General features: G+C 39.2%; 1 protein-coding gene across 1 annotated transcript in view; it reads left to right on the plus strand.

Moving 5' to 3' along the window:
- RPRD1A (regulation of nuclear pre-mRNA domain containing 1A) overlaps window positions 1-23,534 on the plus strand; it is a 68,059-nt gene that overhangs the window by 40,184 nt on the left and 4,341 nt on the right. The window lies entirely within an intron of this gene.

The following is a 23,534-nucleotide window of genomic DNA, read 5'->3' on the forward strand; positions in this document are numbered from 1 at the left end:
ACTGGAGTGGCTTGCCATGCCCTCCTCCAGGGGGTCTTCCCAGTCAAGAGATCAAACCTGCATCTCATGTCTAACCTGCATTGGCAGGTAGATTCTTTACCACTAGCACCACCTGGGAACTTGGTTCCTTTTTCTTCATTCCTGTATCACCTCCTTAGAACCCTTGTCTCATTAAATTCCACCTACCCTTCTCCTGATTACATTGCTGATATATTGTTTTTTCTTCATGGAACTTAAACCACTGTTTGAAATTTAAAACCTTATTATATACTTATATCTGTACCTGACTGGAATGTGAGTACCAAGAGAGGAAGAACTTTATTTTTCATGTTTATTGCTGTATCTTAAGGGTTTGGAGCAATAGTTTTTCTCCTAGTAGGTAGGTGTTTCTGTTGAGTGAGTAAAATGATAGTTGGCTATCAAATGATGAATGAATGAATGAATGAATACTGCTGCTGCTAAGTCGCTTCAGTCGTGTCCGACTCTGTGCGACCCCATGGATAGCAGCCCACCAGGCTCCCCTGTCCCTGGGATTCTCCAGGCAAGAACACTGGAGTGGGTTGCCATTTCCTTCTCCAATGCATGAAAGTAAAAAGTTAAAGGGAAGTTGCTCAGTCGTGTCTGACTCTTCGCGACCCCATGGACCACAGCCCACCAGGCTCCTCTGTCCGTGGGATTTTCCAGGCAAGAGTACTGGAGTGTGGTGCCATCGCCTTCTCTGGAATGAATGCTAGTACGAATGTAGTTTGCAAGAAATAAGTAATCTTTGTATTTTAAATTTGTGATTTCTTCTGTAATTAAATCAGAAAGAATGATGCTTTGATAAAATGATTAAAGATACTTGAGGTTTTTGAAGAAAATTATATTCAGCAGAAAATAAGTTAATTTTTAAGTCATATTAGTATAAGCCCAGTACTTTTTCAAAAAGGGATTTTGTGTTAAAGGACTGGATTCTAGAACTGCAGCTGAGAATTTTGAACAAAAAATGAAAGACCGTTTTGGAATTTTAAAATTATTTTACGTGTTTACTTTTTGTCTTTAGTAGAATAACACTTCAATGATAGATTAGAAAACATGAATAACGAGCAGTAATACTCAGCAATCCATAAGGGCTGAATTTATAAGCATCACAGTGCTACCTGGTAGAAGAACTGTAGCTACCAATGAAATCAGTCCTCGTCTACATTTGTTCACTTAGGTAAAAAGAGGAATTAAACTCTATTTGCTCCTCTGCTTGTTAACTCCTTTGTGGAATAGAACTCATACTAGTAATACCCTTCAGGAGAAGCATTGTGATTATGGAATTTATACATATAAAGCAGTTAGCACCCTGTGTGTAGTAAAGTGCTCAACAACTGACAGCTGCTACAATTATTGGTTGTTACTGTAGCAGCTGAGAATTAGGAGTGAGATGAGATTGAAAAGTAGGTTGGAATCAAATTGTGACGGGCACTGAATGGCTGGCTGAGCAGATGGTTGGTTATAACAGCCCAGAGGCCAGAGAGGACTTGTAGCATTAGCAGTGTTTGGAAACCCGGTTGCAGTTGCCAAATGGATTAGAATGGCAAGAGATTTGCGATAGGGAGACCAGATAGGACTTTACTGGAAATTTTATATTATGGGTAATGAAGGCCTAAACCATAGTTGATGATAGCAGTGAGAAAATAAAGGGATGGGCAGGTGAGGGGAACAATTGAATCACCATAATTTGTTAATTGGATCAGAAGAGTAAGAGGAATCAGTGATAAATGAGATTGAAAACCGTGGTGGGAATGATTCTGACATTGAGTAAAAGGATATTAAACTAGAGAACTAGCTTGAGGGGTCAATAAATATTAGTTCTTTAAAAAAAGATTTTATGAGTAATACATGCTTCTCATAGTTTAGAAACTGTTGGTAAGCACAGATATCACCTAAAGTCTCATTCCTCCTGAAATAACCCTTGACAAGATTTGGAAGATGGGGTCAGTCATTGTATTAGCACGGATGACATTTTTATACATTGCCCTTTTTACACGTGTACTGTAAACATTTTCCTGTGATTACAGAGATTCTCATTTTAATATCTAGATCATATTCTGTTTTAAAGAAGTATTTCTATAGCCAGCTGCCTGCTGTTTAGCGGTTATTTTTTCCAGTTTAAGAATATGCTTATCTGTAATCATGGTTTCATAAATTCTTAGAAGTAGGGGGAAAATGAAAAAGTAGTAAATGATATGATTTTCATGCTCATCTTAGCTACAAGTTTAAGGAAAGGAAATGGCATCCTGTGCAATGGCAAGGGAAGATGGGAGTGGGTCTCTTACACTGTTGATGTAAATTCATGTATCACTCATTCTTTGTGAAAGACAGTTGGCAATAAATACCAAAAGCCATTATTTTACATAATTTTTGTTTTTTTTTGCTTTTGCCCTACTGCCAGATCCTTTAAATTGCATAATACCCAGAAAAATCTTAAGTGGGACAAATTCTGGGAGCAGTTAAAGTCATGGTATAGTTTTTTTTTTCTTTTACACTTAAAAAAATTGTAAGATAAATATACAGTTGACATCTTAACCATTTTTAAAAGTGTGCAGTTCAGTACTGTTCGGTATATTCATGATGTTTTGTAGCCAGCCTGCAGAATTGTTTTCATGTAGCAGAACTGAAACTATACCCATTAATCAACTCCCCATTCCCTACCACCCCTGACAAACTGACTCTATGAGTAAGTCTATGCTGGATATATAATATAAGTAACCATGCAATATTTGTCTTTTTGACGGCAAGGGCTTCCCAGGTGCCTTAGATGGTAAAAGAATTCTCCTGCAGTGCAGGAGACTCAGGTTTAATCCCTGGGATGGGAAGATCCCCTAGAGAAGGGCATGGCAACCCACCCCAGTATTCTTGCCTGGAGGATCCCATGGGCAGAGAGGCTGCCAGGCTCCAGTTCATGGGTTCACACAGAGTCGGACACGACTGAACAACTACCACTTTCACTTTCATTCACTTAGCATTATATTCTCTAGGTTCGTCCATGTTATAGGCCAGAATTCTTTTTTTTTTTTTTTTTTTTAATTTTGTCTGTGCTGAGTGTTCATTGCTGCTTGAGGGCTTTTTCTAGTTGCAGTGAGTGGGGCTTGTCATTTCAGTGGCTTCTCTTGTTGCAGAGCACAGGCTCTAGGGCACATGAACTTCAGTAGTTGTGCACAGAATTAGTTGTCTCGCAGTGTGTGGGATCTTCCCAGACCAGGGATTGAACCTATGTCCCCTGCATTGGCAGGTGGTCTCAACCACTGGACCACCAATTGTCTATCAGTGAACACTGTAGTAGCTTCTGCCTTTTAGCTATTGTGAATAATGCTGCTGTGAACATGGGTTCATAGCAAGTATCTCTTTGAGTCCCTGATTTCACATCTCCTGGGTATATACCCGGGAGTGGGATTGCTGAATCGTGTGGTAATTCTGTTTTCCATTATTCTGAGAAATTACCATACTATCCCATCTATAATGGCCACAACTATTTTGCATCCTACCAACAATGCACAGAGCTCCCCTTTCTCCACATCCCTTGTCAACATTTGTTTCTGTTTTTGTTGCTCAATAGCCATTCTAATGAGCATGAAATGGTATCTCATTGTGGTTTTGCTTTGTGTTTTCCTGATAGTCATATTGAGCATCTTTTCATATGCTTGTCTGTGATTTATTTGTCTTCTTTGGAGAAGTCCTTTGTGCATTTTTTTAATTTGAGTTTTTGCTTTGAAAAATGGTAGTTGTAGTAATAGATTGATGTTTGGTTTGGAGATCATCTAATTTACCCAGTGCTGGAAATTATTTTAGCACACTTCTCAAAAGATAGCCTATGTTTGAATAATGTTTCTGATGTGAAGGGAGCACATGGTTTTGAGACTAGTAATCTCCATTTTCTGAACAGTAGCTAGAAATTTACTATATACTTTTGTTAAGGAAATTTCACAAAAGTTTTTGTTCATTTATGTGTTTATATATTTGTGTGTGTATGTGTGTGTGTATACATTCACATACATTCCTGGGGAAAATGTAGATTATACCCAAAATCCAGAATTATAAGTAAAAACCACAACCTACTATTGATATTGAAATTACTTATTCTGAAAGAATAGCTCTCTATTTAGTTTTCTCCCTCTTTGCTCTTTACCGACCAGTGTCTTTTCAGTGGTCTGTAGAAAATCATATTTTTCTTATTTTTTAATTTTATTACATTGTTTGTATATTATTTGTCATTTAAAAATTTACTTGAAAAGCTGTTCCAGTCAACTATGTCAAAAAAAGGACAAAGATGTGGAAGTCTTGACGAATAGCAAAATTAGTGCAAGTCTTGGTATGTCTGTGAGTGGCTTTCCTTTCTGCTCTCATATGAGTGCTTGGCTGAATGTAGAATTCTTGGGTCACTTTCTTTTTTCATTTGGCCTACTTACCGTGGTTTTTTTTCTCTTCTCCTACACATTTAACACTTTGACTATCACATATTTAGGATATTGGCCTTTTATTAATTTGGCTTGACATTACTGTGCCCTTTTATCAGAAAAATGTATGTTGCCATTTATTTTTGTTAATTTTTTATTAACGTGTTGTTTAGTCGTGCCCAACTCTCTGTGACCCCATGGACCCTGCCAGGCTCCTCTGTCCCTGCGATTCTCTAGGCAAGAATACTGGAATGGGTTGCCATGCCCTCCTCCAGGGGATCTTCCCCACCTGGGGATTGAACCTGCATCTCCTGCATTGCAGGCAGATTCTTTACCATCTGAGCTGCCATGCTGCTGTTGCTGCTGCTGAGTCGCTCAGTCGTGTCCGACTCTGTGCAACCCCATGGACTGCAGCCCACCAGGCTTCTCCACCCATGGGATTTTCCAGGCAAGAGTACTGGAGTGGGGTGCCATTGCCTTCTCCATAGTTTCTCCTTAAATTCCCTGTTACATATATTGATTCTCTTGAATCTTTATGCCACACTGTTTATCTTTTCTCATCGTTTTTCCTCATTTCTGTTTTCCTTTAATTGTCCCGTGGGTTTTTGTTGATGTTGCTATTTCTGTTGTACTTGTTCTCCCTCACAGCATGGTTCTCTAATGGGGGGAGTGGAGAGTTTTGTCAGTGTTTTATTGATCTCTGTTGAAAAAAAGAGATTTAATACTGGCTTTTAGTTGGCCAGTTCACAGATGCTACAACCCTGGGGCAGGTGGATAGGGAATTGGCATCCGAAGAGATGTTAGCACCAAGAGTTCTGCGAGTTTGCCCAGTCGGCCCAGACCTGACTGGAGCGTTGCCTCTGCTTTCCCAGCACAGGAGCCACGCCACCCTAGGACCCCTTTAGTTACGGTGGTCCTTGGACCCTCCCTGTGCTGCCAGGAGTCGCCACAGGCACAGGTTGCTTGCTAAAGTGACACACAGGAGAATCTGCATTATAAATGTCTAATAACTGGAAAACAGTCCTCCCCATAGAGCTTGGTGAAATGTATAGGAGTATTTGGACCTATTTAATGTAAATGTTAAATACCGCTTAATCTGCTACTGTCTGCTTTTTAAAGAAACTTTCATATGTGTTCTTTGTAGGTTAGCTTCTTACATGTTTTATTGCTTACAGTTAGTGTTTAAAGCATTTTCTCTCTGCTTTTAGATTATTTTTCCTAATCTGTGGGTTTAGGAATTGTACAAATAAATAGGTATTTGAAAGTACATGTTTGATGAAAGTAATGAGCTCTGAGAAAAGATCACTTCAGTAAGCAAAGTAAATAATTAGATTTCTTTTTTTTTATTCTCTAAAGAATGTTGAAGTTAATTCCAATAAATAAAATATTATTTTAGCATAAATAATTTAGAGCTTTTTTGAGTGATAATTGCTCAGTCATACCTGACCCTTTGCAACCCATGGACTGTAGCCTGCCAGGCTCCTCTGTTCATGGAATTCTCCAGGCAAGATTACTGGAGTGGGTTGCCATTTCCTTCTCCAGGGATCTTCCCGACCCAGGGATCCTGCATTGCAGGAGAGTCTTTACCGTCTGAGCCACCAGGGAAGCCTACTATTAAGAGACATTTCTAAATATAAAGACAGGTCAACTTAAAAAGTATCAGCAGATACATGCTTGATTTTATCTTATAATCTATAAACAATACATTAGAATATGTAATGAATCCATACACCTTTTCCAAAGGAATACCCAGATGGAAGTAGCAATAAAGTTATAAATGCAGCAATAAAGTTATAAATGACAGTCATCAGTCAGAAATAGATGAAGCTTTTCTCTCTCGAAGAGATGGGGACTGGGCAAGTGGTCAGGAAGGAAATACAATGTGCTTTTAACTTTGTATGAAAAATAATGTTCAGTTCCACATTGCTGAACATAGTTCTGTTTTTGCCAAATAAATCCTCTACTTCAAGTTACTGTCCAAATGCTTTATTAAAACTCTGCTTCTGGCCTTTGTTTTGGAATCTGTTACTTTTGTTGCCACCTCCTGATTGCTGTCCTCTGAAGCTTCTACTTCTTTCCCACTGTCCCCTGACACTTCGGTTGCCCTCGCGCTGTCCCCTGAAGCTTCGATTGCCTTCCCACTGTCCTCGGAAGTTGCGATATCCTTCCCGTGGACCCTCTAGCTCTGGTTGCTCTGTGGCCACAGAAAGCTGCCAGCTGCGAATCATGCCACTTTTCCTGTACTTCTGTTACTGATGCAGCAGGGATATCAAAGCAAACACCCTGCTTTCCTTTGAGAAAGACCATTCCGTTCACTTTGGAGCTTTTTTGGCTACATATAAACTTCGAGCTCTGAGGGTTTTTTTTTTTTTTTTCAGTGGAGTATATTTTTGACAGTGTAGCTCTGGCATTTTTTTGCTCATGCTAATTTGGGGACTGTTTCAAACTTTTTTTTTTGAACATCAGCCAATGTTGTTAATCTTGGAGTTGTTTGTCAGATTCTTATGTAATTAGTTTTTAAAATACATGTGTCTGTATTATCTTACTGAGTCAGGGTTTCAGTCTGTAAGAGTTTTTCTTAAAAACACTTTGTTACTTCTTGTTTTGGCTTTTGTTTCTTCTGCAGATTTCTTAAGAATATATTTAAAATTACAAATAAAAGTATTTTTATCTGTTTGAGAGATAAGGCTAGGCTAGAAACATATGCCTGTGATTAGATGTTTTCCCCAGTTAATCAGCTTGGTCTTGTATCAGTGAACACATAGCCAGGCACTTTAACTCTGTGCTGAAGAGTAGGAACTCTGGAACCGGATTACCTTAGTTAAGAATCTGGCTTCACCACCCACTAGCTGAGTGGCAAATGGCAAGTCATTTGATCTTTCTCTACCTCATTTTCCTTGTCTATAAAGTAGAGATAATAATTATACCTGCTTTATATGATTATTACGGGATTTAAACGAGTAGGGGTGCTTAAACTGCTTAGCATATAGTAAGTGCCCCAGAAGTTTCAGCCTCAAAACAAAGAGACTTGGAGGTTTTCTAGATAGTTTACATCTGTTTTAACTCATTTAATTCATTTAACCAGTGAATTTATGTTTTATTTATTGGGATACTGTAAAAAGAGTATACGGTGTCTGCATGTTTTTGTATCTGTAGTGTGAGCTCTCAAAAAGCAAGTGTTTATATTCCTAGTTATATTCTTAGCATCTCAGTGATTGCAGCTGGATTCCTAGGTTCTTTTAAATAATATATTCAATCTTTCTTTGAGATTTGGACTTACCTGCCCCATACTTAACTTCTCTGTTGTTTTTAGAGTCTGGTCAAGTCAAGTGAAGTCGTTCAGTCCGACTCTTTGCGACCCCATGGACTGTAGCCTGCCAGGCTTCTCTGTCCATGGGATTTTCTAGGCAAGAATACTGGAGTGGGTTGCCCTTCCTTCTCCAGGGTTAACCTTTTTTCAAAATTAGGTACAATAATGCTGGCGTGCACCCTGTTGGTAGTTCTTTGTGATATCTGAGATGTAATTGTCTCAGAAATGAAGTTGGTCTGGGATATAATTGATTCTTTTAGGAGACTTGGGTGTAATTAAAGTGTGATATTCACATTATTTCTTGCCTGATTTAGATTTTCACTCTCTTCTGTAGAGAAAATAAAAGCAGAGTAGATTTCTTTTTTTTAACGATGTTAGACTGAGTGGCAGCTTTTCCCACCTCCTAGAACTTATAGAAAAGTTAATATATATTAAAGTAAAAGGAATTATTAAACCTAGCATGGTCTATCTTTATGATATAATAAAGATGTATATGTATATATATTACACAAATATAAAGGTAGATACAGTGAAGAGGGGGATGAAATGAAATTTGAGGAAGAAAAATGAATTGGAGACACACATGGAGTTGAGGTGAAATGTAAAGAGATAAGGAGCTGCACTACCCAGTAGCCACTAGCCACAGTGATATTTAATTACAATTGAATAAAATTTTAAGTTATCAGTATTAGCCATATTTCAGATGATTAGTAGCCACCTGTGGCTCTTTGGTACTCTGTTGGATAGTGCAGATATAGAACATTTCTATTGCAACAGAAAATCCTATTTATAGTGACTGATAAAGATTGCTTAAAAGATACAGATAGATACAGTGCAGAAGTTATATTTATTAAATATGTATATGATAGTTCCACTCTAATAAGATAAATGATATGGGTGCCCTCCCCCCTCAAATGGCAGTCTACTTTGAAGGTGGATCACTGATAGGAATTGAAGAAATACACCACATCTTGGCATGTGCCCTCCGCAAGATGAGAGCGTTTGCTCAAATATTCTAAGCTCCGAAGTGGAAGCAGGAGGTTGGAACAACACACAGTGACTAAGGGTGCTGCCGTGGAAACAGGAAGGTCACTTCCCCCACTCCCTGGGCCAGGTAGCAGCGGTGAGGCATTCGTGTCTGTATCGGAGCTTGGAGCAGAGGGAAAGGGCAGTGTTTCCTCCAAGCTGGTGAGGCCCAGGAGTAATGGGGATCACCTGTTTCTGGAAAATCATTCACTGGGATAATTGATGTTGGGTCTTGTCCACTTTAGTGACAACCCAAGTAAGTTGTACATAACAGTCTAGTCACAAAGACAGTAACATCACTGGAATCACCAGGCATTCCTTGAAGGGCAATACATAAAACAGCAGATTCAGACAGAAGAATTTTCCCCTAAGAAATAGTTAACAGAAAAGTCCAACATAGTGATGTAAACTACTGAAAATGCCTACACATGTGGAGATCCTACCCCATCCCTACTTAGTATCCATCAGAAAATAGGTTGTCTTCACAGCCTCTAAGAGCTTATTAGTTTTTATTTAGATTACCAAAATCTTTGGCCTCTTGCATGAAATATCCCAATCCTGAATAAAGGAAACATTTTCCATTACATGGGTGAAAAATGACCAGTGTCTAACCTGAAACCTGATACTACAGTTAAACACCATTCTAAGGAGACAATTTATAATTTTATTATAAAATAATAACGAATACTTAGCATTTACTCTTTGTGAAGGTGCAGTTCTAGGTACTGATCCTATCTTTATTTGTGACTATATGAGGTGGATACTGTTTTATGAATGAGAACACTGAAGCACTGAAGTATTAGTTAATATTCAAAGGAAATTTGAAAAATATATTAAAATAATTACATTAAAATGAATATATTAAAACTACTTAGCTCCTGATAACATTTCAGTGTACTTTCTTATAAAAATCACAGATTAAAAATACCATTGTAAGCATAAGTACAAAAATGTTAAAAGAGTTACAGCTATACTCAATGTACAGATTTACATCCAACTTGGATATTTATCTTGATTAGCCTTCAGTGAGTATGAAGTTTGGATTAGAATAATGAACCAGAGAGTTATGGGTTTTAGAACTTTTGGTTTGAAGTTGTGTAATATAAACCTCTTTTCCCCCTCATCTTCAAAATGCAGATATCAAACCTAATGATCTATGAGATCTGTTTAAACTCTTAAAATTCAGTGCTTTTAACTTTGCCCCCATTCTTCATCATGGAAACTTCTAAGTAAGTTTGTATGCAGAGTTAAAAGTTTTTCCTTACCTTTTATTCCTAAAATGCTTTCCCATCATAAAAACAATAAATGTTTATTATAGAAAATTTGGAAAGTACCGAAAAAATTCCAGCTTCAAGAGTTCATATCAGCCTCTCTGAAAAGAATGATTTTTAATATTTCAGTGTATTTCACTCCACTGTTTTGTTTTGAATAGTTGCATATATTCAGTCTCATCTTCTAAAAAGTGTTTATGATAGTGACTTTTTAAAACAACATTATAGGTGGCCAACATTTATTGTCAGAGAAAGCAATGGCACCCCACTCCAGTACTCTTGCCTGGAAAATCCCATGGATGGAGGAGCCTGATAGGCTGCAGTCCATGGGGTTGCTAAGAGTCGGACACGACTGAGGGACTTCACTTTAACTTTTCACTTTCATGCATTGGAGAAGGAAATGGCGACCCACTCCAGTGTTCTTGCCTGGAGAATCCCAGGGACGGGGGAGCTTGGTGGGCTGCCGTCTATGGGGTTGCACAGAGTTGGACACGACTGAAGCAATTTAGCAGCAGCATTTATTGTATCTTTTGTTTCCTTTATTAAAAAGACAGCTGAAGCCTTAGGAAAGAGGTCCATTTATCCATGTAGGATATATAAGTTGTGGATCTATTGGAAGACCTAGGTCCATGTGAGATACTGGCTGGGGGAGATATTTACTATCAAAAATACTAGAAGTTAATCTGTTTAATACAAGTCCTCACTGCCTCTCTCAGCTCAGTCCTTCAATGCACCATTGTAATTTATTGGGGAAGTGGTATTTTTGGTAACTATACCTTCTAATTTATTTGTCCACTCCTTTTTGAAGTAAGATTCATGTTAGAATTTGTCTTGCTAATTTTGATACCATTGCACATACCATTTTTGTTAAAGTAAAATATGAACTTCTTAGGTAATGAAAATTTTAAAGAGAGCCTTATGTCATTCATACTAATATAATCCCACAGAAAGAATTTGTCTGGCATAGCTTCCTAAAGCAAAATTTCTTTGTAAAACATGTCAAATTTGGTCATGCTTACTTAGATCAGGTTCTGAAGAAAGGCGCTGCTTCAAAGCAAAGCCAATTTCATTCTTGGAAGCTTTCTAATATACAGTGATATTATTCCATCATAAAGTAGTATTCTTGGGTGTTTTTTAGGACTAATACTTAGTGCATTTTAAAATTGAGATAATTTTACATATAATGAAATACACATATTAATGAGGCAGATCATTATCAGTAAATTTGATAAATTTTATAACTTATTGGATGCTGAATACATTATGCTACAGTAATGTGTTCTGTGTTCTAAAGCCTAATGAGATTTCAGTTACTTTTTAACTTTTGGGACCATAGATAAATGTGTTCAGTTGTCTTTGATTAAAGAAAAAGTGTTTAGGACATCCCTGGTTCCCATCTGGGATTAAAACTGTGCTTCCACTGTAGGGGGCGCTGTTCTGGCAACTAAGACCTCATATGCTGTGTGTCCCCCCCCCAACCCCCCCAAAAAATTTGTTCATGAAATATCAGATTATAGAATATGAGAGCATTGTCATTTTTAAATTTTCTGAGTGGCCAAAAGTTTTGAAAAATGCACATTGCCCAGATTTGTTCACAACTTTAGTTGAATTAAAGCTGCCTCTAATATGCATCTGTAGCTCACAGTTTAATAACCATTGGTCCATAACCAGTGCAGATTGAATGGGGAATCCCTGACTCTTGCATTGCCTTCATTATCACTTAAAAATTTCCGCTGTCAGTTCCTGCATTTAGATTTCTCTCAGCTAACTGCATCAGTATGGCTTGGCATCATTTCTTGAGAAAACAGGGGTCATGTAGCTGTTAGCGTGGTGATAAAGCTGTAGTAACATAAACAGTGTTAAGCTACACTAAATGTTCAGAATATGAAAAATAAGTTCTGTTTCATTGCATGCTTGTTAAACTACAGCTGGATTTATGTATTTAACTTGGGCTGGATTCTACATTAGCAAAGGGAATTACCACAGTGTATTCAGAGGCAGGGGTCAGGATGGCAAAGGAAATAAAGACAAAGTACATTGGGGACAGTTGAACAAATGGGGATATCAGAGATCAGACTTAAGGACAGGCATAATTTATGTGCTACTTGTCTTCAGATGCTTTGAAAGCCATTGGGAGAGAAGAGTTTGATTTATATAAGAAGGCCGAATTAGGACCAGTGGATGTATTCCAAATGACAAGACCATTCTTCCAATTAGACCTGGCCTAATGTGAAAGGACTATGAAAGTAATGTGTTTCAAAAAGCCTCAGCTATCTACATCTGCAGCAAACCTTCAATACAGCCCAAATCCTGGCCAGACCAATGTAAAACCTCTATTTACCTCAGTTTTTTATTGTCTGGCTTTTGAAAAATTGCAAAACATGCCAAAAGGCAAGGAACAGCCTAAAGAGACAAAACAAGAAGTCAGAAATAGATTCTTGTATGACACAAATTTTAGAATCACCAGTTCAGGAATGTAATTGATTAATATGTTAACAACTCTAATGAAGAATAGACACCATGCAAGAACAGATATAAGTAGAGGTGTATGCTTAAAGAATCAAATTTTAAATGCTAGGAATAAACACTGACATGAGTGCTTCTGATGATCACCTCAGTAGACTGGACACTGCTGAGGGAAAAAAATATATGGGCTTGATAACCATCAGTAGAGATTTTCTCAACTTAGATGCAAAAAGAAAATAGAACAACAGCAACAACCTTTTCTCCAAAAACCAAACCTAGAACATTCAGTAATTGTGGGCAGTTTGGAAAAGTGTAACATAACATTTGCTTGGGATATCAGAAGGAGAACAAATGAAGCAGAAGAAATTCTGAAATTAATAACAAGACATCAAACTGACTGATCCAGGAACCTGAGAGGACAAATACTTGACAGGATACAAAAAATGTAGCTTGCACTTAGGCGTGTTGGGGCTTCCCAGGTGGTTCAGACAGTGAAGAATCTACCTGTGATTTGAGAGACCCCAGTTTGATCCCTGGGTCAGGAAGATCCCCTGGAGAAGAAAATGGCTACCCACTCCAGTGTTCTGACCTGGAAAATTTCATGCATTGTATAGTCCGTGGGGTTGCAAAGAGTTGGACATGACTGAGCGACTAACTCTTTCAGTTTTCGTGTCATATTCAGATTGCAGAAAATGAAATGCAAAGAGAAAACCTTGGGAAAAGTTGAAAAAAAAAAATTCTTACCTGTAGGAAAAGAATTACAGCAGAACCACGCCAAGAAGAGTGGAGTGAAAAGTGTTGGGAGAAATTCCATCCTAGAATTCTGTATCCAGTGAAACTGTTCTTTAAAAGTAAAAGAGAATGCAATGTTTGCTGTTGCTGAAGGCGGTCAAGAAGAGATTGAATGACAAGAACAAGAGAAATGTTGGCTCTAATGTTTGCCTGTGTTATGTATGTCAGTGTTTTTGAGGAATGTTACAAACCAGAATCTCTTCTGAAGCTTCATTCTGGACATGAGCACGTTGGAGACGGGAGTAGGGATGTCACAAAGAAGCGGTATGTGCTCTTGAACAGCCTAGAATCCCTGGTTTATGGCCTGCCTGTTAAAAGCCTTGTGTAGCAATATTCTGCAGGACACCCAATTTCAGTTCAGTTCAGTCACTCAGTTGGATCTAACTCTTTGCAACCCCATGGACTGCAGCATGCCAGGCTTCCCTGTCCATCACCAACTCCCAGACCATACTCAAACTCCGGTCCATCGAATCGCTGATGCCATCCAACCATCTCATCCTCTGTCATCCCCTTCTCCCACCTTTAATCTTTCCCAGCGTCAGGGTCTTTTCCAATGAGTCAGTTCTTCGCATCAGGTGGCCAAAGTATTGGAGATTCAGCTTCAGCATCAGTCCGTCCAATGAATATTCAAGATTGACTGGTTGGATCTCCTTGCAGTCCAAGGGACTCTCAAGAGTCTTCTCCAACACCATGGTTCAAAAGCATCAATTCTTCGGTGCTCAGCTTTCTTTGTAGTTCAACTCTCACATCCATACATGACATACTGGAAAACCTACTGGACACCCAATTTGGGAAATACCGAATTAGCTGACCTCCATGACACTGAGATAGTGTGATTCTTTAGTAACTGGATAACATTTTCTTAGGGAGTGAGACTAAAAGGCACACAGGAGATGAAAATAATTTCAAGAAAGCGTGATTAAGTCTACTTCCTAGGGTAAATATAAGATGAGTAGAAAAATTAATGTGTTACATCTCACTTCCTTAAATTCCTTCTTTCCATTTGATTTTGAAATTACTCAGAGAAGTGGCCTGTAGGCTCCTGGCTCATGCTCCCCTTCCAATGTCAAAAGTGATAATTGGCAATAGGTTCAACTTCCCTGAAATGTTGGTCATCATTGCTGATTGGACTGGCCCTTTACCTTTTCTTGTTTCTTTTCTCTTGTGTCTCTGTGTTGCTGCTATTACTATCATTGGTCCCCTTCCCTACCCCCCCCCTTTTTTTTTAAATCTTTAAGCCCATATGCTGTTACTCATGTGAAAATGACATCTCTCCACTACTGGAAATTCCAGAGGTGTTTTAATGAAGGGATAGACTACCTACTATAAGTCACAATTTGTTTCCTTAATGTGTTGGGTTTTGAGTTTTAGGGACCTGTTGGTCCTGTAATTGTGGTAATCCTGTATTCGATGTAAGGTAGATTTCAGCTGGATAACACTTCTTCAGAATACCCATACCAGTAACAATTCTAGATATGAGAGGTAAGATAGAATAATGGTTAAGTATGAAGACTCTGAAGCCAGATTGTCGGTTTGCAGCCTTTGTTGACTTTAGAGGAAGTTTCTTAACAAGTGGGTAATTGTGCTCTGGACTTCCCTGGTGGTTCAGTGGTAGAGAATCTGCCTGCCAAGCAGGAGATGCAGGTTTGATCCTTGGGTCGGGAAGATTCCCTGGAGAAGGAAATACACTCCAGTATTCTTGCCTGGGAAATCCCATGGACAGAGGAGCCTGGCGGACTGCAGTCCATGGGGTCATAAAGAATTGGACATGACTGAGCGGCTGAACAGCAGCAGCAGCGGTTGTGCTTTAGTTTTATTATCTGTGAAAGTCACTCAGTCCTGTCCAATTCTTTGTGACCCCATGGACTATACTGTCCATGGAATTCTCCAGGCCAGAATACTGGAGTGGGTAGCCATTCCCATTTCCAGGGGATCTTTCCAACCCAGGGAGTGAACCCAGGTCTCTGGCATTGCAGGCAGATTCCTTACCAGCTGAACCACCAGGGAAGCCCTGTAATGCATGGATGATAATAATCTCTGCCTATGAAGATTAAATGGGCCACTTAGAACCGTGTTTGACATTTAGTCAGCACATCAAAATTTTAATTAGGATCATACTTGATGAATCTAGAAATGTATAAAGCTTATTTGTAACAGTATCTACCCTCATTATAATTTAGCATTACTGACTTTTTAAAAACCCAGCTGATAGCCAGGTAGGCATTGGGTTCCCTGCAGAAATCTTAGTCCCTGAGTAAATATTGAATCTTTTTTCTACTTGTTAATCCAGAAAGCTAATGATCCTTTGTGCTAGTAGAATCATAACTTATTAACAGGTGGGAATTACCTTTTTCAAGGATATTTTAAGGTAAAATCTGCTTTTAGAATGCTTAAGAAAATGATAGTGAGCCCTCAAAGGAGCTGAATGATGTAAGACAGTGTTAGATAACATTCATTTATGCTAAAGTATTTCGCACTAAAAGGTAGAACTTTTCTGCAGATGGTCAAGGAAAAATGGGCCCATCAGAGACAAATAGGATACTGTGAAAATAAAATAGAAAGGATTTGATATTTTTAAAATATTTTAATTATTATAATTTTGAAAAATTTCAGGACTGTATACCAAACTAAATTTGGGTATTTGTTTTCTAGATGACAGGTTAGGGCAAACTACTGAGATCTTTACCTGCTTTATACTCTGTTCCCTGGAAACGACACAGACTTGATTAATTTTCTTGACACTGTGGAATTTCTTGGCCTTGTTTCGAAAAAAAGTGGTAATAAAAAAATCTTGATTGATATTAAATTCTTTGGTTAACTTTTCCTGTCTAACCTAGCAAAGAGTCCCGACACCAGGAAAAACAAAATGAAGTAAATTATGGTGGATTCTCAAAAGTGAGAATTGGAGCTTCTATTAATAGTTATTTGAAGAAAGTCGTGTAAGAAAGACTTCATAACATCTAGAGAGAGGCAAAAGACATATACATATCAAAGAACAAAGCCATTTAGAGTTCTGCAGAAGAACAATAAAAGGAACCAGGATTGTGAGCATTATCATCAGCCTAAGGGGTTCTTATAATATGTTCTGAAGATTATGTCTTGATACTGTTTGGAATGAAGATGACTAGCTCTACCTTTAACATTAATCCATTGTAACCCAAGATTCTCAAGTATGTTACTATCAAATTTCAACTAAGGATACATACAGTCATAAAGGGAGAAATTAAATTGCTTAGGTGTTTACATAGGTACACCTAAGAACACTATATAAATAAGATGTCATGTGGAAACATTACTGACTTCATCTTTAAGAAGTAACTGTTGTGGGGAAAGTCTTTAATAACCCCCACATGCTAGGATGTCCATGTTTTCTTGACTAAAAATATATCCTAGTATGTATGTCTTTTAAAACTGGTTGTTACCTGGCCCAGTCATATTTTATACTTGAAGGGGATGCTGAAGATTGATTCCACAGATGAAAGAATGATTTGTCAAAACCTTGTGTTCAGAGTATTCTGGAACCTGGATTACACTCAGACTCGGTTCCTAGAGAAGCTACACAGCTTACTCACTAGAATCAGGACTGGGCTTCCTAACTTGGTGTTTTCCTTTTCTGCTGCAGCAGCTGTCCCTCAGGAAGTAGGTAGGAAGGAAGGGCTGGAGCATGGTAGGCATGATGCTTGAAATTGTTGACCACAGCCTTTATTGGCTATTAACGATCTTCACCTGGACACAATTGAAATTCTCTTTAAGTTTTTTTTTTTTTTTTTTTAAGTCATAGTCATGTATGAAAGAAGAGAGCAGACTACTTAGTGGCATCTGCAAGAAAAAGTTTGCCCTTATATATACATTTAAATTCAGAAATAGTGAAGACATTTATTTTAAGAACTGGAATGTTAGAACAACTGTATCTGGGTCAGCCCTAAAGTGACTAAAATCCGCATTTCAGGACATTTATTCTCTTGGCTGTTCTTGGTGCACAATGGTTCTGATGCCATCTCAGAATGATGACTACAGTCATATGACACTTCATAGTTTGAAAACTTCCAAAATTAACTTATTTAGGCCTCACAGCCCAATAAAATAGATACCCATATTGTATAAAGGAAGCAACTGAGGCTTAGATAATCTTAGGGCATGTTGCCTAAGATTATAGGTAATAAATGGAGGAAGCAGTTCAGTTCAGTCACTCAGCTGTGTCTGACCCAGCGACCCCATGGACTGCAGCACGCCGAGCTTCCCTGTCCATCACCAGCTCCCCGAGCTTGCTCAAATTCGTGTTCACCGAATCGGTGACCCCCATCTCGTTCTCTGTCGTCCCATTCTCCTGCCTTCAAATTTTCCCAGCATCAGGGTTTTTTCCAAAGAGTCGTTCTTTATATCAGGTGGCTAAAGTATTGGAGATTCAGCTTCAGCATCAGTCTCTCCAATGAATATTCAGAACTGATTGCCTTTACGATCAGCTGGTTGGATTTCCTTGTTGTCCAAGGGACTCTCAAGTATCTTCTCCAACACTACAGTTCAAAAGCATCAATTCTTTGGCGCTCAGCTTTTTTATGGTCCAGCTCTCGCATTCATACATGACTGCTGGAAAGACCATAGCTTTGACTAAACAGACCTTTGTCAGCAAAGTAATGTCTCTGCTTTTTAATATGCTGTCTAGGTTGGCCATAGCTTTTCTTCCAAGGAGCAAGCGTCTTTTAGTTTCATGGCTGCAGTCACCATCCTCAGTGATTGGAGCCCAAGAAAATAAACTCAGTATTTCCATTGTTTCCCCTTTTTTTCGGCCATGAAGTGATGGGACCAGATGCCGTGATCTTAGTTTTTTGAATGTTGAGTTTTAAGCCAGCTTTTTCACTCCTCTCTCACTTCATCAAGAGGCTCTTCAGTTCCTCTTTGCTTTCTGCAATAAGGCTGGTGTCATCTGCATTTCTGAGGTTATTGATATTTTTCCCAGCAGTCGTGATTCCAGCTTGTGCTTCATCCACCATGGCATTTCACATGTTGTACTCTGCATATAAGTTAAATAAGCAAGGTGACAATATACAGCCTTGACGTACTCCTTTCCCAATTTGGAACCAGTGCATTGTTCCATGTATGATTCTAACTGTTGCTTCTTGACCTGCAAACTGGTTTCTCAGAAGGCAGGTAAGGTGGTCAAGTATTTCCGTCTCTAAGAATTTTCCAGTTTGTTGTGATCCATACAAAGGCTTAAGCATGGTCAGTGAAGCAGAAGTAGATGTTTTTCTGGAATTCTCTTGCTTTTTCTATGATCCAGCGGATGCTGGCAATTCGATCTCTGGTTCCTCTGCCTTTTCTATATCCAGCGTGAACATCTAGAAGTTCTTGGTTCATGTACTGTTGAAGCCCGGCTTGGAGAATTTTGAGCATTACTTTGCTAGCGTGTGAGATGAGTGCATTTGTGCAGTAGTTTGAACCTTCTTTGGCATTGGAATGAAAACTGACCTTTCCAGTCCTGTGGCCACTGCTGAGTTTTCCAAATTTACTGGCATATTGAGTGCAGCATTTTCACAGCAGTACTTGTATCCAGATCTTTTGACTTAATTTCCAGGAGAATCCACGGGGGACCTACTTGTTCATACCCTGTGCTCTGCTGGACACTATAAGGAATACAGATAGACACGAAGTGTGTTTTCCCCAGTTATGGATATAAAAACCAGAGAACAGAACAGTAGTATTTAGGTTCAGAACTAACTTGAATAGTAGCAGGTGTGAAACCACCGTAGGAAAAGCTTGTGGCAAAGATTGATCTTAAAATAGGTCGTATGAAATGAGAAAATTTGGACACAACATGAGATACTCAATATTAGCTGTAAAGTGTTTCTAGTGGTTCAAATTTCAACCTAGCTCTACCCCACTTTCACTGCACACAAGATAGATTGCACCTGCTGATTGATTGATATTGAAATATACATGAGCATTGCTGTTTGAGTGTGGTGCTGGTGGAGATCTGGCAAGTAAATTAAGAATAAAAATAGAGGCCTTGTTGAATGAGTGGGGAATAACAAGGGAGAAGTAAAATAACTCGTATCAACAGTTGGCAGGAAATGAGGTAAAACATTGGTTCAAAAAATGGCAGCTGATTTTTTTAGCAGAAACTGCAGGCCAGAAATGAGTGAAATGGAAAAGCCTACAACCAAGAATACGTTACCCACAAGACTCTCCTTCAGATTTGATGGATAATCAAAAGCTTTTATAGAGAAGTAACAGGTAGAAGAATTCAGCACCACCAGACCAGCTTTACAAAAAAATGTTTAAGGAACTTCTCTAGCTGAAAAAGAAAAGGCCACAACTAGAGACAGGCTAAGAGATGAAAAAGCTCACAGGTAAAAGAAAACATTAAGGAAATCACCCACACACAAAGCTAGAAAGATTAAAAGACAAAAGTAGTAAAATCACACCTGTGTCCACAGTAAGCAGTTAAAGGATATACAGAGCAATTAGATGTAAAATACGTTATCAAAATGTAACCTAGAGAGAAGGAGAGTATAAATGGCAGGGTATTTAAAATGTGTTTGAAATGGAAAGATCAGTGACTTACAACACGCGTGTTTATATAGACGACTATACCAAAACCTCAGGGTAATCGCAAACCCCAAAATGTATAGTAGATATAAACAAGAAGTAATCCAAAAAAGTACTGAAGATAGTGAACAAATCACAGACGAGAACAAAAGAAAAAAGAGACCAAAGGGGGAAAGGCTGGAAGGGATAGACTGGAATTTGAGATGAACAGATACAGACTACTGTATCTAAAGTAGATGACAAGGATGTACTGGATAGCAGAGGGAACTATATTCAGCATCTTAACCTGTAATGGGAAGGGATCTGAGAAAGAATATAGATACATTCTTTTATGTATGTTCTATATAACTTAATCATTTTTGTTGTACACTAGAGGGTTTACAATAACTATAAATCAACTGTATTTCAGTTAAAAAATAAAAATTTAAAAAAGACAAACTAGAACACTGTACTTTTGCAGTGAAGGGTGTATATATCAGTTCAGTATTTATTACTGAGGGAAAGGGCCTGATTTTTTAATGCTTTGGCTTTTCAGCATTTTTTTTTTTTTTAAACTTTGGAATTCAGATCCTCTTTGTTACTGGAACAGAGCTAAACTCTTGCAGGAAAAAGAAGCTCTTTAGGTTAAAATACAAAAATTTTGAAAGCCGTTTTTGCAAAATGCAGGTTTAGTTAGAAAAGAATGAGAAAACTAAAAGGGACTTAGCTGTAGTGGCCTTTTTTATTTACTAAGAATAAAAAGAGATGTTTCTTTGCCCCCAACTTCAGCTGCATTGAGGTGAAACTGTCACATAAAATTGTGTATATTTACAGAGAATGGTGGGATGATTTGACAGAAGTATTCTTTGTAAAATAATTACTAACAATCAGGTTAATTAATATATTCCTCACTACACAGCATTACTTTTTCTCTCTTTCCTTTTTGGTGATGAGAACATAAGGTCTACTCTCAGCAGATACCAGGTGTACTCAGTATTATTGACTATAATCAGCATCTCGACATTAGATCTCCAGAGCATATTGGTTTTATAACTGAAGGCTTCTACCATTGACTGGCGTCTTCCCATCTCCCCCCACCCAGCACCCCAGTCCCTGGTCAGCATCACTCTTACTCTGTTTCTGTAAGTTCATCTTTTTTTTTAAGGGTCCACATGTAAGTGAGATTACATAGTATTTGTCTTTGGCTAATTTTTTTATTCAGTGGTAAAGAATCCACCTGCAATGCCGAAGACTTGGGTTCAATCCCTGTGTTGGGAAGATCCCCTGGAAAAGGAAACGACAACCCACTCCAGTATTCTTGCCTGGAGAATCCCATGGACCAAGGAGTCTGGCGGGCTACAGTTCATGGGGTCACAAAAGTGTCGAACCCAGCTTAGTGACCATAAACAACAGCAGTGTCTTCTAGGTTTGTCCAGGTTGTTGCAAATGACAGAATTGCCTTCATTCTCATGGCTGAGTGCTCCATTGTACATACGTACCACATCTTTATGCGTTCATCTGTTGGCAGAGACTTAGGTTGTTTCCGTGTCTTGGCTATTGTGAACAATGCTGCGATGAACATGGGAGTGCAGGAATCTCTTCCAGATACTGATTTTGTTTTGAGGTCAGTTAGATATTTGTTCCGACCCCAGGAGGGCGCTGTTTTATTGCCTGTTTCTTTCCTCCTGTAAAGTCTGAGAGTCGGGACTGTGGAACTATGGGTGGAGACGATGGCAGGCTTTTCTCTAAATGCTCCCCCTGCTGTAGGACCTGAACTTTAGGTGGAGGGGAGGGGTGCAGCAGCCTGTGTTCCTCTCAGCTGCTTGTGAAGACTGCTATCTCCTGAACGGCGGGGGAATGGGGCGTTGGGGTGGGTAGGGGCGGTGGGCAGGGGTTATCAGTGCCCCAGTATTCTCAACCTCCACGTCTGAGGTAGACCTCAGTTTCAGAACAACACACACCTCTTACTGTAAGCATCGTTGCCATAGGAAACCAGCCTGTGGAGTCCAGTGAGGCAATTTAAGACCTTTAGAACTGTGGCCTGGGTCATAGAATTGGGTAATCAGGTTTCTTCTGGTTTTTTCTTCAGGCTAACATCAGATGGTTAACTACAACTTCTTAAATCTTCTGTCTTTCAGATGAAAGTCTGATTCTGACAGTAGAAAAAAATTTTTGGTTACTACTTTTGTTCCTAATTGAAGAAAGCCTGATTTTTACTGTTTGTGAGGGATAGTCAGTCTTCTCACAGGATTACTGAGAGGATGAAATGGGCTCTTTTTTTAATGCCTGCTGTATCAGTGGACATCCAGTAAAGGGCAGCGTTTGCTTATGTTTACCACTTTTTTGTATGCAATGTCACCAGTTGGTGAAGGGCTTTTAATTGCCGTAGATCCTTTGAATCGAAGGATTAAGATAAATCTCAGTAACAAGAACAGCCTGTGTGGTTGCTAGAAACTTGAAATTAGGATGGGCAGTAATGATCACTAAAAGCACATGAGACTTCTCAGGACATCTAGCCTCAAGAGGAGCAGAGAAATTACTTCTGTGCATGTTTGAACAGCATCTGAATCTATCGTGCTAACCTCGGAGTACTTGAGGTGTTATTTATTAAAGAATGATTTAGTACAAACAGGGACAAATGGGGGCTTCCCTGGTAGCTCAGTGGTAAAGAATCTGCCTGCTATGCAGGAGACGTAGGAGCCATGGGTTCTATCCCTGGGTGAGGAAGATCTGGAGGAGGCCATGGCAACCCACTCCAGTATTCTTGCTGGGAAATCCCATGGACAGGAGCGTGCCATGGGGTTGCAGAGTCAGAGACAGCTGAAGCCCCTGAGCATGCACACAGACGGGACAGATGGAGGTATGTGTTTGCCCCCGCCCCTACCAGAGTATTCTGAGGAAGTGTGCTAAGGGTGGAGATGTGTATGGACTGAAAAGTGTGTATCTAGAATGAACACCTAGCTGCTCTGCTGTGTGCCACTTGGAGCTGCTGTACTGAAACCTACCTGCTGTGCCAGAGTGTCACCGGCAAAGGGAAAAAGGGAACAGGAAAGTCGTAACCTTGAGGTTTTAGATCCCTGTTAAACTCCCTTACTCAACCTCGACCTTCATGATGGATTAAAAGTGCAAGGACAGGCAGACAGGGCAAGAATCGACACCTTTCTCACGTGTCCAAAGCTGTCCTACAGCGTGCCCAGCTTTCAACCTCGTTGGCTTTGTCTGCCTGGGTGCTCACTTCCCCAGTGTGCTTCAGAAACCCTCTTTCCCACATTGCCTTAGAGTGGTCGGGATATAGTAATTCTGACTGACTCCTTTCCCCAGGCATATTAATGGTTGTTCTTTAAAAGAGGGAACTCAGTAATACAGAGAAGCTTCCCTGATTTCATTTTTAGACAAAAACTATAGAGAAGTGGCTCGTATATTAGCATCCTTTGGGGGAGCTTTTACAAAATTCAAGAGCTCTGAACCTGCTTCCAGAGGTTCTCATTTAATTGATGGTCAGTGAGGCTGGTGTTCTTCTGAGAATTCTGAGTTTCTCCAGAAATTTCCTAGGAGATTCAGTCAGAGTTGAGAAACAAAAAGGGGCTCCTTGTGGGTAGGCCTTCTGCCCCAGATGAAAACTTCTTACTCACCTGCTCTGTCTCGGGGAGCTTAACCCTTGGTCAGAGGGTGGAAAAGTTTCTAGTCTTTACAGAGGAAATAATAGTCAACTTTTTGATT

This window comes from Ovis aries, chromosome 23 (genome assembly GCF_016772045.2).
Source record: "Ovis aries strain OAR_USU_Benz2616 breed Rambouillet chromosome 23, ARS-UI_Ramb_v3.0, whole genome shotgun sequence".
Taxonomy (NCBI): domain Eukaryota; kingdom Metazoa; phylum Chordata; class Mammalia; order Artiodactyla; family Bovidae; genus Ovis; species Ovis aries.